This window comes from Delphinus delphis, chromosome 9 (genome assembly GCF_949987515.2).
Source record: "Delphinus delphis chromosome 9, mDelDel1.2, whole genome shotgun sequence".
NCBI lineage: Eukaryota > Metazoa > Chordata > Mammalia > Artiodactyla > Delphinidae > Delphinus > Delphinus delphis.
Window position 1 is genome coordinate 61,516,507 of NC_082691.1, and position 19,055 is coordinate 61,535,561.

Consider the following 19,055-nt stretch of genomic DNA (forward strand, 5'->3'; position numbering starts at 1 on the left):
ATGCCGCGGAGCGGCTAGGCCCATGAGCCATGGTCGCTGAGACTGCGCGTCCAGAGCCTGTGCTCCGCAACGGGAGAGGCCACAACAGTGAGAGGCCCGCGTACCACAATGCTAATAAAATGAAATTTTTATCTTAGTATTCCACATATCAAAATAATATGTCTAAATCTTTCACCCATAGATAAAATCTTTTTAGTCAGTAAACTTTTTTGTGTGAAAATGGAATTTTATGATATAAAATATTTTATTACATGGTCTAATCAGCTAAATTTTTCTTTTAGTGTCACAATGAGGTTATGGGATATGTGGAACATGCACCTCATCTCATGGTCAATATGCATGTCTGTTGGTTTTAAACAGTATTTCAGTTTCCTTACCCTATATATCAATGTTATCTTCTTATTCATTTTTTTTTTCATTGTGGAACCTGAGTTTGGTGGCAGCTGCCCTCAGAAATGTGAACCAGTGGAATCTTTCTCTATGGGTCTTGAAGAGTCATTTCTGAGAATGTGAAGACATGGAATATTTCACCTCGTTCACATTTTTGCTTTTGTTCTGACTACCCTTATTTGTCAAATGATAAATTCTTCCTATCCCTTTTTGCTGTCCTAGATTAAAAGTGTATGGGTTTGGGTGGGAGGGAGGCTCGAGGGAGGGGATATGGGGATATATGTATACATATAGCTGATTCACTTTGCTGTACAGCAGAAGCTAACACAACATTGTAAAGCAATTATACTCCAATAAAAATGTAAAAAGAAAATGTGTAGGTTTGAAGAGGATTCAGTGTTGTTAAAACTTTTTTTTTTTAAGGCAGCATGTAAGTAGCACTTCTGATACTCTTCAGCATACTAATTTAATAGTCAGCCCAAAACAGAGATACATGAATATCTAAGGTCTTGATTAGTTAGGAAATTGTTCACTATTTGTAATTCGAGGTTTTTCGTTACTTGGAGAGGGCTCAGTTAATTGTGTGTGTTTGTTTTCTGTAGTCTGGTGTAGTCTTTATTGTGGAGGGGGAACGACTGTTACTTAGTGGCTATTTTTTGTAACTATTTTAAGATTTAATTGGTCCTTCTGTGTCCTTGGTTTGTTCTTTTGCAGAAAACAAATTTTATCAGTTTTTAAAATACTAAGTAAGTGTATGAAAATTTACAGTCTAAAGCAGTGTTCATGGGGAAATGGATGTTGTATTTTGATTTGTATTACTATCATGGACCATTGCTTAAACTAAATGTATCCACTTTTACACAGGTTTCCTTGTCTTTTCAAGATGCTTGAAAAACTGAGAGGATACGAAGATTTATCTCTGGAAAAGCAAAAACAAAAATGCAGGCACACTCAGCCAGAAATCTACGTTCTGTGAGACTCAGTAATGCAGAGATGGACAATCATACAGGAAAAAAAAATCCTGCTGAGGAGAGGACAATTGTCACAGAACTCAGTGTACCAAACATGAATAAAGGACACACAGGGATTTTGAAAATGCTGCACATCCCTTAATAGTCATCTACATAGGTAATACTGATGAACATTTTATATTCAGACACCAAAGTTAACTGATTTAAAAGTTGATTTACTTTTTATTAAGTTCTCTAGAGCTGCACAACTAGTTGTTTTTAATTTGTTTTGGTTTTTAGTTTGGGGTCCCTTTATTTTCCCCAATATGATGTTCCTGCATTCATCTATTCTTAAATTGAAGACCACGTAATTTACTTCTTAAAAATTAAAGTCTTGAATGTGAAACCAAGAAATGTAATCAAGCAGTAAAACATTCTCTGAATGTAGACTGTGATCTCAAGTTCTTTGATTTTTTTTTTCCCCCAAGAGTGGAAAATAGACTTCTACATAGGAAAGCTAAAGTATGTTAATACTTTAAATTAAAGGTTTAAAATTATCAGAATGCATTCCAAAGAGTAAAAAAATCAAGTTACATAATTACATTTTAATTAATTAAATTTGGATTATCTACAGAATTGCAGTTTATTAAATATGTTGTTTCCTTTTTAAATAAAACTGCTCAACAGTTAATCAGCAATGAATCATTTTGCAGCTATGCAACTTAAAAAAAATACTAATTACCAATTTTAAGTGCTTCCAGCTACAGTAACTTTGTTTTAACGGGTATTTTTGTTCTTTTCATGTAATTATTTTATTGTGCTTTGCATCTCCATGCAGTTTTCCTACATTTGGGTAAAATATTTAGCAGGTTGTAAACTTAATAACTTATGAAAAGGGTAAAATAAAATTTTCTTGAGTGGAACATGGAATAATTTGAGGGACATTTTTATATACTTTTAAAAATCAGAATTTAATTGGGATGCCAGATTTATAGCAATTTGCATCTTTAATTTTCCAGGTAATCTGGGGTTTAGCATTTGATAAATGATTTTTTAAAGCAAACATGAAGATTTTGTTAATTTATAATTTATTAATGTGTTATTACTGTAATTGAAAATGTTACAGAGACTTTTAAATTCAGTCTTGTTTAGAAAGAAATGTATTAAGCAAAATTATGTGAATAAATATTCCCACAAAATACATCTGAATGGTTAAAAAATACTGGAGGAGAGCTATCAGGGCTGCAACAGTGAATGTCTTTTTTTTTTTATATCAAAAATACCAATAAATAGATTTCATGTTTTCAACATAGGGAAAATATTATCAGTGAACAATTTAAGCAGTGCACTTTACTCAGTATAATTGAGAGTTACACAGTACTGTTTCCTTATTTTAAGCTTTCTTGACTCTAATGTATTTGTTTGCTTTTCTGTTTATTGCTGCTAGTCTTCTCAATTTTTTTTCTACTCTATTGCTTCTGTTTCATATATTTTAAAAGGGCACGTACAGGAGCAACTGCTGCTACCCAGAAAAATATGTATATTATAAACAATTAAGAGTTTTTCATTGCTTTCAGTGTGATTCTAAACCAGGTAATGTTTTCCCTAAAGTTTTACTGTGAAATGTCTTTTGTTATGCTGCAGTTGATAGAAAAGTCCAAAACCTCCATTGTGACAGCTGACAGCACAGTTTCATAGGTGCTTTTTTTAACCAGTTATGGAAAATATTCTTCCCTCAAAGAAAATATTCTTTCCTTAAATTTTTTCTGTTATCACGAAATCTTAATATGAATACACTTTAGTTCACATTTTCAATTTTGTAAGCTTTCTCTCCCTCTTTCTCTCTCTCACACACACAAGAAAAACCTCTTAGAATGTGAATAGTTTTTTTTCTACTGGTATATTGTTATGGTAAGAATTATTTTGTTGTCTTCCATTCTTAAAGGAAAAGATTTACTATAGCTGTGGTAGTTAACTATTGATATTCTCTTGGAAGTTGATTTTCTGGTATAATTTACTCATTGACTTTTAAAGTTTATTGGCCTAAATTCCCTTTTCCTTCTTTATCCTGTACCATACTCTCACAATCGTATTCACTTAGCCTTTGTTTGTCGTAAGGTTCTGTGCTGCAGCTCCTACAGTAGAAGCTCCTGTGGTTTAAGAGAAAGTTCAGTGTTTGTCAGTGTCAAGTGCTACTTGATTATTTGTCTAGAACAGTATCTACTTAAATCTGTTTATAGTGATCCCTTTTTTGTTAAAATTTACAAAAGGTAGCTTTTTTTTACTTTAAATTCAGTCTCCATCAGTGACTTCCTAAAAAGAAGAATTTAGAAATTGAAATTTTTTTAAAGCCCAGATGCTCCAGTTTTTATTTAAAGTCAAAATTGCTAATCTGGAAAATATTATAAGTAATATTGTACATAATGTCACTTATAATATTTGTAAATTTATATACAGACACTGCATAGTGTAAGTAGGACATAAAATCACGTTACATGTTTAAACGTGTAGCTGAAACTACTGACAACTGAATATTATGGAGATAAAATAAAGAATGAAACCCTAGTTATCAAATTGGTTATAGTTTTCTAGAATCTTTGTAAATACTTGTTTTCAAATAAGATCACAGTTGGGTATATAGAAAGCAATGTGTTCTGAAATTTCACTTCAGTGCCGCTCTTTTCTTCATAATGGGTTTATTGCCAATTTTGACTCATCTTACGGTGATCTGGCTTTTTCCCCCCTAAATGTGTAAGAGAGTGTAAGAATGTATATGAGTACAATTATTGTCTTCTTTTGGCTCTTTCCCAGAGAAATAAACTAAGAATAGTCTTAATCTGTGTTTTTCAGATCTGGTTATAAATCAGATACAGATTGTGTATAGCAATCTATATATAGCAATTGTGTATAGCAGTGTCTGATTGAAATATAAATAATGGTTTCCGTAACTCATTATTTTGTGGTAGCCAAAACAACTAAAAAAAGTCATGTTGTTAACTGTTGGGTACTGGGTAGGTTTTAGTTTCTTAGTGCAAGTCTTCTATTTTTTTTAAATGTTATACAGTTATTTCAGTTTTCACCTACTAAACAGTCTACTAGAATGTAGCCCCAGAATGCCTGAGGAGCATACTTGGAATATGTATTTCAAAAAGATTCCAGTTTAAATGAGTTAATGAAAATACCAGATTTTCTTTCAGAGCTTAGTTCGCTTGCTAAATTTGGGTTTAGTGAAGTTTAAGAGCAATTGTTTAACATATTATAGCAAGTCACAGGGATATTCCTTTAAATGAAAAAAGACTGTAAATTTAATGTAAATATTACCTAATTTTATTTACTAAAAGAGAGTTAAAGAAGGGAAATTTTCTAACAATAAGCTACATTTGAACAAAGCATGAAACTCTTTTTTAAAATTAAAGAATAATTGAACTTACCATCTGATTGACATCCACATTATATGTTGATATTAATATCCAGTCCTTATGTTTTCAAAAAGAAAGTTTCCATATAAATCAGATTATTAGGAATTTTATAAAACTACATAGAGGTAAATATTGCTTTAAATATGAGAACAGTTTGTTAGTTGCAGGAAGTTTTCTAATTCATTTGGGCCATTTTCTTGCATTTTGATTTATCCTGAGGTAAACTCAGAACATATTGACAGTGAGTGGTTAAATGTGAAGTGTCCCTTGTTCTTTCTTAGATATTTTCTAAGGTAAAAAATATTCTAGCATGCCAATATTTTGTCTTTGGCCCATTCCCCTTTGTTTCTGAAGTATGTAGCTTCTGATCTTTTTCTTTGCTACAACATACTGTGAGGAACATTATGGTAGTTACATTATCTGTGTTATTGTCCACTTTCCTTCTCTACCCAGATCTTTTCATTCTGAAACTAAATTGTTACTTGTTTTCTTTACAGGAAATTGCTACTTGGTATGCTCCTAGTAGTGATCCTTATTCAGGAACAGCTGGTAAAATTTTTTTGGTAATAACTTACCCAGACAATACTTCGAATACCATATTCTGTGAATGCTGTGCTTAAGCTAAGAAACTGGATGTTCTTTTCAAATCACAGAATTCCTGTATTATATGAATGGGAAATACCTTGTCTTTTAAGTTATCTGATTCTCTATGGGAAGTAAAAGGCATCAATGAAAACCAGATACGTTAATGTTGAGTTTTATTGAAAATGCAACATTACTATACTTAGAGGAGTTGGCATATTTTCAGATATTTAAGCCATCATTAATTTTAGACCAATAGCTAATAATAAGATAGATTGTTGGTTGCTTGTTTATAGAGAGGCAAGGAGTGGCATGGCATAAACTCACATCCCAGAAATAAATGAAATTTTAGAAAGTGATATTATAGTATCTGTTAACCAGCCTTGTGCTTCTTAACTCTGCCCTGGACTGTGAGGCACCTTTCAGGACCCTGAGTCTTAGAATCAGAAGTGATTAATTTCTTCTATTACTAAATTCTCATGGCTTCCTTTTTGATTTGGTATGCTGAGATTGATAAATACTGATGATTTATATTTATAAACTTAGAGTTCTCTCAGAATCCTGTTACCAGTGAATCTGGTGCCAGCATCTTGAAAAGCTTTCATTATTAGTCAGAAGCATTTTGAGCATCTGTGTGCATGTAATACAGTTAGCAGACCCTATAGAGAGATACAAAAGAGATTTTGGAACTGGATGATGATATTGATCTTTATTATAGCAGTCCCTTACATTTTATTGCTTTCCAATGACTATATGAGTTTCCTTATTTGAAAATCATGATAATGATAGATATTTACCTCTACTGCTCTGTTCATGGTTTCCTCAACTCTTCTGTAATACTTTATAATTTCCTCTATTAGAAAATACTTTCCTGTTAAATAAGGTATCAAAAGCATCAATCACAAGAAATATAGAAAATGTGTTAGGAACAACTTGTATTAGTATGTTCTAAACTAAAATGGAACAATTCATTATTGATATTTTAATAAATAAGACTTCAAAATGATCTTGCCAAATTATCCCATTATTTAGAAGTAGCAAATAAGAGAAGAATGTTTTCAAGGAAGTTTATCATATCCACCCTTATGTCTAGAAGTTGACAGTGCATTACAGTAAAACAGAATTACCTGAGTGCTGAAAGGTTACCATGAATTAACTGATGTCACAGTTTATTTTTGTATACAGAAAAAATTGATTTTTTTCAGTTTAACCCATTACCACAAAAATTGGATCTAAAAATATTAGTTGAAATTCTGCAATAGCTTAATAAACGACTGTTTGTAGTGGTAATGGACAAAGAGGCCTTTTTACCATAACCATTAGGAAAGATGTACTCTGAAATTTCTAACGTAAAACCTATTTTGTAAATTTGTAATTGAAATATTACTGGAGAGCTATTAAGTTTTGGGGAGGGATGGTCTGTCAGTGCACAATCATAACTTTTAAAATTTAGATTGTATTTTAGTAACATTCCATTATGTTTTTAAAGGGAGAGTTATTAGTCTTTTGAAGCACAATTTTCATGATGGAAGAGGTATTGAATTTTGTAGCATAATGGTTAACCACATGAGTTCTGGAGCCAGACTGCCTAGTTTTGCCATCTCCTTGACATTGGACGAGATACTACTCTGTGCCTCGCTTTCGCCTATAAAAAGAGGTAATACTTCTGCCTACCTCAGGGTTGTTGTGAGGATTAAATGGGAAAGTACATGTATGCACCAGGCACAGAGTAAGCACTTAATAATGTTAGTAGTTTTTATAAACAATAAATATATTTGTGCCCATCTGTGAATAAATTTTGTTATTCTCTTCATTCATGATGTGTAGGAGTAATTCATAAACCTAAACTGATATGTTGAAGAAACCTAAGTATTCCAGAGGACAGTGCAGATTCTGATCTTGCTCTTGCTGAAATCTAGAGATTTATTATTTCAGCAATTATATATTAAGCACTGCTTGGTTCTGGGCTGTTAGGGAGCCAAGAATACAGAAATCAAGGAAAACTGATCTCTAGGAATTTAATCTTTAGTGGGTGATGCAAATAAGGAGTAATAAATGTCGTGATAGCCATTGTTACACACAAAGGCTGTTGTGGAGGTAATGAGAAGGGTCATTAAACTCAGACTAGGGAAGAGAATGACTAAGCCTTTAAGGAGAAATAATCACAGCTCTAGGGATATGGATAAAAGGTCATGTGGAGCAGGAGACTGGGAATGGGATTCCCAGGCAGAAAGCTTAGCACATACAAGCATGGCACTCTTGGAGGGTTGCTGTGTCTAGAGAGGTAAGCAGGTGACAAATCATGAAGAGATGTATGTGCCAAACTGTGATTGAAGGATTTTAAGCAGGAAAAAGACAATCAGATTTACCCTTCAGGTTAGAGACGAATGGGACTAGAGGCAGAGAGACCTGTAGAAAATTTATAGTAATTCAGGCAAGATGATGAGGGGCAAAACTAAAGCAATGACAATAGGGAAAGCAAAGATGGAAGAACTTAACTCGCCTTGGTAGTCATTTAGATGTAAGGGATGACAGATAAGACCAAGACAACTCCCAGCTGTACTTTTTCCACATCTTGAAGGGTGGAATCTTTTTTTTTAATTATTTATTTATTTTTTGGGGGGGGCTGTGTTGGGTCTTCATTGCTGCATGCGGGCTTTCTCTAGTTGGGGTGAGTAGGGGCTACTCTTAGTTGCGGTGCGCGGGCTTCTCATTGTGGTGGTTTCTCTTGTTGCGGAGCACGGGCTCCAGAGCGCAGGCTCAGTAGTTGTGGCTCACGGGCTTAGTTGCTGCTCTGTGGCATGTGGGATCTTCCCGGACCAGGGCTCGAACCCGTGTCCCCTGCATTGGCAGGCGGATTCTTAACCACTGCGCCACTAGAGGAAGTCCCTGAAGGGTGGAACTTAAGGACAGAATGTCTCTCCCAGGGAAAAGCCAATTATGCCAGAAGTATCTGCTGGAGAGCTAGAGATAAAGAACAACAATTCTAACATGAAAGATCTTAAATGGGAGGCAGAGCTTTGAGAGAGAAGCCAGACAGGATTTGCTTGCTCTGTGTGTGTGTGTGTGTGTGTGTGTGTGTGTGTGTGTGTGTGTGTGTGTGTGTGTGTGTGTGTACACTGAACTAGTTTAACGACATCTGGGTTGGATGACTTGGACTCCTCCACCACTAATCTCTCCCTTAACCTCAGATACCTGTTGGAGTAGGGCCATTTCACTAAGTAGTTTTGCTTAGTGAAATGCCAAGATGTACTCTGAAGCATTCTTTTTTTTTTTTTTTCTGAAGCATTCCTGAGGTTTTCTCTTTGATTCATTTGTCCCATACCCTGTGCATTGTACCAGTCTTCCACTACTCTTGGAAGCAGAGTCTTTTTAGTAATAGACAGGAAGGATGAATCCTGCTTGCCTGATGGATATTGCTGTTGGGATGAGAGGGTTAGGCTATGCAAGAGGAGGGCCAGAAGAGGTTTATTAGTTCCTGAAGTACCTTGGGATATCCTTGTATTAGATTAGGTCAAGGAGTCAAGCCCCGCCCCCCCATTCACTAATCTAATACGGCGTATCCATGGGAACTTTCACAAAATCTCCAAATTGTTTCAAAGGTGCTCCTGAAGATAACTTGGAACTTCCTAGACCAGGAGTTTCTACAAGGAAAGCCTGTGAGAATAATAGAAGCTTAACACCTGAAACGGAATTGTTCTAAAATGTCAAAAATGCTTATATTCATAAATATTGCCACATGATTTAAAATTTGGTTTCCCACATAGAGTGAAAACAGTTTTTCTGCAGTAAGTACCTTAATGACAGAGTTGTTATACATACAGTGCCTTATTTCTGTGGTTCTTTCCTGTAAACTTATGAATTCCGTGTTCACTATTTTATGAGATTTCTAAAAGTACCTGACCAAAAAATATCTTTCCAACAAAATCAGTTTGAGATTTAAATGCTTTTGGATTGTCTTGATCATTTAGTAGCTGGATAACTGAAAGCAAACTGTACAGTATTAGCAATGTAAATTTGTATTTTGGGAAAATATCAAGTTACTGTATGTCATGAGCCTTTCAGAGTAACTCATTAATATTTGAAATGTTATTAAATCTGTAAATGTTAAGGATATTCATGTCCAGGTATTCAGAGGATAGCCGTCAAGGAAGTCGAACGGTATATGGTTCAACCATTGCTGGAACTCAAACATTGCAAAGGCTATAAAGGCCTTCCTGAGGTATTTCAGTATCCAAACTATTATCATTTTAGTATATAATCAGTTTAAAAACTACCAATGAAGTATTTTACATTCTTTTTGTTTTTCAGTCTTTGAAATCTGATATAAATTTTATATTTATAGCACATCTGTATTCAGAACTAGCCATATTTTAAGTGCTCGAGAGCCATATGAGACCAGTGGCTACCGTGTTGGACGCACAGATCTAGATGACTGGGAGGTTGTTTTTCGACTCTGTCCTTAACCTGAATATTTTTGAAAGCCTTGTAATTCCAACTTTGTGAAGACCTGAGTTTCTCAAAGTTAATGTAGCTACAACGCATGAGCAGAGCTGGTCCTATGTTGTTACTAAATTGAGGTAGAGTTGCCAGATTTTTTTCAGTGAAGAGGGCTGGAAATATTTTGAAAAGGTCGATGGTCTAATGAATCCTCTTTGTGTGCTCTCATAGATGTCACTGGCTTTTGTCATCATCAGTTTTCTTGGTGAGCACACACAGGCTCTGAATAACTGGTCAGTTTGATAGTTAGGAATTAGCGTATGAAGTTTTAGCCAAATGACCAGTAGGAATTGTGAGCAGTGCTGATGATAGCACTAGTCTAAGTTGTCCCCTGTGTTGAGCTCTGTGGGGGCAGTTTCATGAGTTTCAGGCCTTCTAGCCAGTAGTTGACTTTTTTACCACATCCATGCTTAAACTTCTAAACTTGTTCACCTGACCCTCATTCACAAAACTGAGACTCTTCAAAATCCAGCTTGAGAGTCACCAATAGTCAGTTCTAAGCTCTCTTCAGTAAGATGTTCTCTAGTTTGTGTGGGATTCTGTGCTCAAGTGTGCTGTTGAAAGGAGTCGGGGTGGGATTGCCAGGGAGTTTGTCTGCAAGAATGGACTACACCGAGGGAAGACAGATATTATACTCTTCTGCTTTGGGATCCTCATAAGCCAGTGATTCTCAGCACTTGGCTAAACATTAGATCAACTCAGAAGGTAGGAAGGGAAGGCAGAGGCAGCTTTTTAAAGATATTAAAGATCCCACCCCAGAGATTCTTGAGTTGATTGTTCTGGTGTGATCCTGTTGTGTAGCCAGTGTACAGGCCTTATCTAGGGCTTCCTCACACCCCCAAAATAGGGTGTCAGCTGTTGAGGAGGAGAGTGCCAGACATGTTTCAGACCTCTGCAACTAGCTTCATCCCCTTCAATTCTCTTTCCTGCTTGATGGAACTCTTGGATCTTTTGAATGAGAAAACTGCTCCTGTATTTTTATGCATTCTTCCCAGCTCTGTGGTTCGTAGAATAAACTACTTTATCCAGCCAGGCTTACATCCTTGATTTGCACAGCAAAGTTTATAGATTCTTAAAAGCCCTTTCTGCCTCCAGAACACGGCTCTGATAAATCAAAAGCCCTTTGGCTTTCAGGCTCCCGTCTCTTCCTTTGGCTTTCAAAAACTCAGCTTTGACACTTGAAATTGAAATTGTCTTTGTTTTAATCCATATTGTCTCTCCCTCCTGAAGCAGCAGCTGCCAGTGAGTCACTGAGTAAGCTTCCATAGCAACCAGGAATGCAAGGAATGAAAAATGTAGCAGTTAATAATTCAAAGATAGTGTTTTATTACACTCACATCAATCACTAGAAAGCACTGTGGTAACTGTGTGGGCATGTGAGTAGCTATAGTCTCGTATAGTTTTCATTCTTAATGTTGGTAATCTTCAGAAGTCTTTCTCACCATGAAGAATGTGTGGGAGTTACTTGAACTAGAATGCAGGGTAAACTGAAGTGGTTCATTCATTTAGCACATATTGATTGAACATTTGAGAGATGGAAGATACTGTGTGAGACACTGCGTGAACACTGATCAGGAAAAAAGATAGATCCTGCCTTTACGGAGCTTATGGTTCAGTATTCCTATAGCAGAGGTTGGTAATCAGCTATGGCACAGCAGATGCATAAGTAACATGGATGCATGAAATCTAGCTCTTTTTCTTTCTTTCCAGTTTTATCAAGCACGTGTAAGTTTAAGGTGTACAGCGTAATGATTTGACTTACATACATCATGAAATGATTACCACAATAAGCTTATTAAACATATATCATCTCATGTAGATACAGAATAAAAGAAAAAAATTTTGTGCTGAAAACTCTTAGGATTTACTGACTTAACTTTCATATATAATACATCAGTATTAATTATATTTATCATGTTGAATATTACATCCCTAATAATTATTTATCTTATAACTGAAAGTTTGTGCCTTTTGACCACCTTCTAGCCTGGTTCTTAAATAAGCATTTGTGTCAGATCTTTCAAGGCCTAAGATTATTAAAGTCATCAGAAAATATTTGTGCATCTGGTAACAGTTGTGTACCCTGTGCCAAACCTGGGTATGTGTCAGTACTGCTAAAACAAAGGTGAAAACAGATGAAAGTGCTCCAAACACTAGGATTACAGTAAAGACAAGCAGACAGATTTGTTAACTCCTTTCCATTTTTAGAGGCCTGTTTCCTCAATGAGAACAGTGTTATATTTCTAATCAAATTTTTTTCTTCTCAGCATATTAAAAGCAACTAATACTTTATAATTTACATAGGGCAATAACATCCATTGTAAGTATACAATCTGATGAGTTTGGACACACACATACACTTTTGAAACTGTCACTACAACCAAGATGAGTACATTTCCATCCCCCCTCAAAAGTTACCTCAAGCCCCTTTGCAGTCAGTTTCCACCCATCCACCCTCAGGCCTGGACAGCCGTTGATCTGCTTTGTGCCACTATAGATTAGATGAAAACATTCAGTGTGTACTTTGTGTCCGGCTTGTTTGGCTCAGCATATTTGTGAGAGGCAGCAGTGTTGTTGCTTGAATCAGTTCTTTTTTATTGCTGAGTAGTAGTATATGAATGTGAGTATCATATAGTATGTTATCCATTCTCCTGTTGGTGGACACATGAGCTATTTCTAGTTTGGGGCTATTATGAATAAAGTGGCTATGAACATTTATATATAAATCTTTATGTGAACATGTGATTTAATTTCTCTTTAATAAATACCTATGAGTGGAATGACTGAATTGTATGGTAAATATTTGTTTAACTTTATAAGATACCACCAGACTGTTTCCAGAGTTGGCTGTACCATTTTACATTTTACATTTACATTTACATTTTACATTTCCACCAGCATGAGGATTTTGCCACATCACTGTCTTTTCAATTTTAACCATTCTAGTGGGTATGTTGTGGTATCTTCTGGTTCAGTTTGAATTGACCTAACCACTAATAACGTTAAGCATCTTTTTATGTGCTCATTTGCCACTCATATTTTTTTAGTGAAAGGTCTGTTCAAATATTTATCCTATTACTTTTAACAGTTTTGTTGAGGTATAATTTACATAACCATAAAATCCAACCATTTAAAGTGCACAATTCCATGGCTTTTAGTATATTTACAAAGTTGTGCAATCCTCAACATGTCTAATTCTATAATATTTTTATCACCATAAAGAAACTTTATACCCATTAACAATCACTCCTCATTTCCCCCTTCTCAGCACTTAGGCAACCACTAGTCTATATTCTGTCTCCATAATTTCCCTTTTCTGGATATTTCATATAAAGAGAATAATACAAAATATGGTCTTTTGCATCTAGCTTCTTTCACCTAACGTGTTTCTGAGGTTCACACATGTTTAGCATGTATTATTCTTTACCTAGTTTTGCTTAGTAGTATTCTGTTGTACGTATTGATATATACCACATTTGTTCATTTACTGATGGATAAAATTTGGATTGTTCCCACTTTTTTGTTATGAATAATGCTGTTAGAAACATTCGCCTTCAAGTCTTTGTGTGGATATATATTTTTCATTTGTCTTAGGTAAGTACCTAGAAGTAGAATTGTTGGGCTATATGCATGCAGTTGTCATCCCATCCCAGCCTGAGGTTATGTTGGAGGCTCACTGTTATTCGCATATCACTATGTTAAGTTTCTGCTGTTCTGTTCACCTGTTGCTTGGCACAAGTAGTGTCTCATCCTCAGGCTAGCTGTAATGTTTGGCCTTCTCTGGTTGCCCCCAAGATGATACTTTTTCCAACAATACCCCTGAGCATGAGTTTTCTTACATTTTGCTCCAAATCAGTCTAACCCCTCCAGCAGGAAGGCTGCAGATACAGCCTGCCCACTCTGGTCGAATTACAGTGCCACCAACTTGGGAGATTTCTGGGGAGAGGTGGAGCTGCTCCAGGCTGAAGTGCTGGGCTCCCACTGATTTTGCCAAGATTCAGTAGGTTTTCTTAAGTAAATGTTGCCTGTTTGTTGCATGCCTTTGGTCAGTTTCCAGTTTTGAAATGATAGTTTTGATAGTTTTGTCAAATTTTGTCATCATTTTGTGGGGATGAAATTTGCCATACTTCTTACCTAGTTATTCCTAAAGTCTCACAGGGCTGCTTATTTTTAAATTGGGTTGTGCATCATTTCATTATTGAGTTGCAAGAGTTCTTTGTATGTTCTGCACGCAAATCTGTAATCAGATACATGATTTGCAAATACTTTCAGTCTATGGCTTGCCTTTTCATTTTCTTAACAGTGTCTTTGAAAGAGCAAAAGTTTTCAATTTTGATGAAGTTCAATTTCCTTATTTTTTTCCTGTTTATGCTTTTTGTGTCCTAAGAAATCCTTGCTTAATACAGAGATCTTTCTCCATAGCTCTTACATTTAGATCTGTGATAAAATTCGAGATAATTGTTGTATATGGTGTGAAGGTAAGTATTGAGGTTTATGTTTATCCATATGACTCTCCAGCTTATTTAGATCACTTGTTGAAATGATTCTCTTTTCCCTGTTGAATTAATTTGGCATTTTGTTGAAATTAACTTGGCATTTTGTTGAAAATCAAATGATATGTGTGGATCTGTTTCTGGGATCTGTTTTGTTCCATTGAACTATATGTCTTATGCCAATGTTACATTGTCTTGATTATTGTAGATTTATAGTCTTAAATCATTGCCTTCAGTTTTTGTTTTTTGTTTTGTTTTGTTTTGCGGTACGCGGGCCTCTCACTGCCATGGCCTCCCCCACCGCGGAGCACAGGCTCCGGATGCGCAGGCCCAGCGGCCATGGCCCACGAGCCCAGCCGCTCCGCGGCATGCGGGATCCCCCCGGACCGGGTCACGAACCCGCGTCCCCTGCATCTGCAGGCGGACCCCCAACCACTGCACCACCAGGGAAGCCCTACCTTCAGTTTTGAAAAAAAAATTCGCTGGGCATAGAATTCTACATTGTAATTTTTTTTTCCTTCAGTACTTTAAAGATACTGCTTCATCATCTTCTCTCTTACATAGCTTCAGGCAAGAAGTTTGCCATCGTTCTTTTTTTTAAATTTTTAATTGAGACATAATTTGTATACCATAAAATTCACCATTTTTAAGGGTACTATTCAGTGTTTTTGGTTTATTCACAAGGTTATGCAACCACCACGACTGTCTAATTCCAAAATATTTACACTACTCCAGAAGGAAACCCCATGCCCATTAGTAGTCCCACCCCATTTTCCCCTTCCCCCTTGCCCCTGGTAACTGCTAAACTACTTTCTCTCTCTATGCATCTTCCTATTCTGGACATTTCATCAAATGGAATCATAGAATATGTGTTCTTTGGTATTTGGTTTCTTCCACTTAGCATGATGTTCTCAAGGTTTATCCATGCTGTAACACATAGTAGTACTTCATTTCTTTTTATGGTTGAATAATATTCCATTGTATGGATATACCACAGTTTTTGATGGACATTGGGTTGTTTCCATTTTTTACTATCTTAAATAGTATTACTGCGATCATTTGTGTACAAGTCTTTTTGTAAAAGTATGTTTTCAATTACCTTTGGTATGTACCTAGTAGTAGAATTGCTGGGTCATATATATGGCAACTCTGTGATTAACTTTCTGTAAACTACCAAACTTTCTCCAAAATGGCTGCATCAATTTACATTCCCACCAGCAATGCATAAAGGTTCCGATTTCTCCACATCCTCACCAACACATGTTGTTCATCGTTTTTAATATAGCCATCCTAGTGACTTCGTGAGGTGGTATTTCATTGTGGCTTTGATTTGCATTTCCATGACTATGTTCAGCATCTTTTCATGTGCTTATTGGCCATTTGTATATCTTTGGAGAAATGTCTTCAGATCCTTTCCCTGTCTTTAAATTATTTGTCTTTTTATTGTTGAGTTTCAAGAATTCTTTTTAATATGTTCTGGATTCTTAGACCCTTATCAGATATATGATTTGCAAATATTTAAATATTTTCTGGGTTGTCTTCTCACATTTTTGATAAAGTGACTTTTGTAACACAAAAGATTTTAATTTTGATGAAATACAGTTTTATCTATTTTTTTCCTTGGCTTCTTGTGTTTAGGTGTCATCTGTGAAACCATTGCCTAATCCAAAGTTAGAAAGATTTACACCTATGTTTTCTTCTAAGAATTTTATAATTTAAGCCCTTACATTTAGGTAAGGTCTTTGATCTATTTGGAGTTAATTTTTATGTATAGTATGAGGTATTGGGGTCCAAGTTCATTCTTTTGCGTGTAAGCATCCAGTTCCAGCACTATTTATTGAAAAGACTATTTATTTATTGAAAAGATATTCCTTTTTTGAAAGTCAGTTGACTATAAATGTATGGATTAATTTCTCAACTCAGTTTTATTCCATTGATCTATGTCTGTCCTTTTGCCAGTATCACACAGTCCTGATCACTATATGTTTGTAATATGTTTTGAAGCTGGGAAGTGTACTTGGCTTAGAAATGTAGGAAGTTTCCCATGGCAGTTGACCTAAAGATAAGGTGATACCAGTTTGTAAGTATTAGCATAGCTTTACATTTTTGTACACAGTAAATGATGATGTAATCCAAATGGTAGGAAGATCCTTGATTGGGCACTCTTCCACTATTAGAGTTGACGAATTTTTGCTTGATAGTATTTTCATAAATACTATACTGTACTTTACCTTTTCTAGCAAGGTGAGACCTCAAACCATGTTGATGGTTGCTGGTATTTGATTTGTTAGCTGACGGTCAAGTCAGGACAGCTTTTTAAAAAATCTTCCTTTGAAGATATCCCACGCTCTTGAATTAGAAGAATTAATATTTTTAAAATGGCCCTACTACCCAAAGCAGTCTGCAGATTTAATGTGATCCCTATCAAATTACCCATGTCATTTTTCACAGAACTAGAACAAATAATCCTGATTTATGCGGAGCCATAAAAGACCCAGAATTGCCAAAGGAATCCTGAGGAAAAAGAACAAAGGTGGAGGCATAACCCTCCAGACTTAAGCTGAATACTACACAGCTGAAGTAATCAAAACAGCATGGTATTGGCACAAAAACAGACATATGGATCAGTGGAACAGAATAGAGAGCCTCAAACCCACACACCTAAGGTCAATTAATTTTCGACAGAGGAGGCAAGAATATACAATGGAGAAAAGACAGTCTCTTCTGCAAGTGGTGTTGGGAAAGCTGGACAGCCGTATGTAAATCAGTGAAGTTAGATGTCTCCCTCATACCCTACACAAAAATAAATTCAAAATGGCTTAAAGACTTGAATAGAAGACATAATGCCATAACACTCCTAGAAGAGAACATAGGCAAAACATTCTCTGACATAAATTGTAGCAGTGTTTTAAGTCAGTCTCCCAAGGCAATAGAAATAAAAGCAAAAATGAACAAATGGGACCTAATCAAACTTACAGGCTTCCTTTGCACAGCAAAAGAAACCATAAAACGAAAAGGCAACCTACAGACTGGGAGAAAATATTTGCAAATGATGCAACTGACAAGGGCTTAATTCCCCAAATATAAAAACAGCTCAAACAGTCCAATAACCAAACAAAAAACCAACACAGTCCCATCAAAAAATGGGCAGAAGACCTAAATAGACATTCCTCCAAAGAAGACATACAAATGGCCAATAGGCACATGAAAAGATGTTCAACTTCCCTAATTAGGACAGAAATGCAAATCCAAACTACGGTGAGGTATCACCTCACACCAGTCAGAATAGCCATCATTAAAAAGTCTATAAATAACAAATGCTGGAGAGGGTGTGGAGGAAAGGTGACCCTCCTACACTGTTGGTGGGAACAGCCACTATGGAAGACAGTTTTATATATTTACATAAACTGAATCACTTTGCTGTACACCAGAAACTAACACAATATTGTAAATTAACTATACTTCAATCTAAAAATACCTGGTGGAATAAAAAAATAAAATCTATCTTTGAGACAATTGCAAAAGTAAATATGTAAGTACTTAAGTAATACTACCTCAGATCTTACAGTATAAACCACTGTTAATATTTGGTGAATATATCACTTATCAACCTGTGCAAACATAATTTTACATAAATAGTGTCATACCATACATGTTTTCTTTCAGTCTGCACATTCAACAAATATATCATAGATATCTTTGTTGTTAAATACAGATGTATTTCATAGTTTTGATGATAGCATTATACCACTGTTGAAGTAACTATAATTTCATTAATACTCTTATTGTTGAAATTTCAAGTTTTTTTGTTTTTTGGTTTTTTTTAACATCTTTATTGGGGTATAATTGCTTTACAATGGTGTGTTAGTTTCTGCTTTATAACAAAGTGAATCCGTTATACATATACATATGTTCCCATATGTCTTCCCTCTTGTGTCTCCCTCCCTCCCACCCTCCCTATCCCACCCCTCCAGGCTGTCACAAAGCACCGAGCCAATATCCCTGTGCCATGCGGCTGCTTCCCACTAGCTATCTTACCTTACTACGTTTGTTAGTGTGTATATGTCCATGACTCTCTCTCGCCCTGTCACAGCTCACCCTTCCCCCTCCCCATATCCTCAAGTCCGTTCTCCAGTAGGTCTGCGTCTTTATTCCTGTCTTACCCCTAGGTTCTTCATGACATTTTTTTTTCTTAAATTCCATATATATGTGTTAGCATATGGTATTTGTCCTTTTCTTTCTGACTTACTTCACTCTGTATGACAGACTCTAGGTCTATCCACCTCATTACAAATAGCTCAATTTCGTTTCTTTTTAAGGCTGAGTAATATTCCATTGTATATATGTGCCACATCTTCTTTATCCATTCATCCGATGATGGGCACTTAGGTTGTTTCCATCTCTGGGCTATTGTAAATAGAGCTGCAATGAACATTTTGGTACGTGACTCTTTTTGAATTTTGGTTTTCTCTGTGTATATGTCCAATAGTGGGATTGCTGGGTCATATGGTAATTCTATTTGTAGTTTTTTAAGGAACCTCCATACTGTTCTCCATAGTGGCTGAACCAATTCATATTCCCACCAGCAGTGCAAGAGTGTTCCCTTTTCTCCACACCCTCTCCAGCATTTATTGTTTCTTTTTTTGATGATGGCCATTCTGACTGGTGTGAGATGATATCTCATTGTAGTTTTGATTTGCATTTCTCTAATGATTAATGAT

General features: G+C 35.7%; 1 protein-coding gene across 2 annotated transcripts in view; it reads left to right on the plus strand.

Moving 5' to 3' along the window:
* Window positions 1-18,076, plus strand: part of ZNRF2 (zinc and ring finger 2) — a 114,043-nt gene extending 95,967 nt beyond the window's left edge. The window contains exons 5-6 of one of the 2 annotated variants that reach the window (XR_009520631.1): window positions 1,255-6,998; window positions 8,944-18,076. The gene's annotated coding sequence lies outside the window, so the exon portion shown is untranslated. Of the gene's footprint in view, window positions 1-1,254 lie in introns of both variants that reach the window. The other variant, XM_060020669.1, reaches the window with a different exon arrangement.
* The last annotated feature ends 979 nt before the right edge of the window (window positions 18,077-19,055 follow it).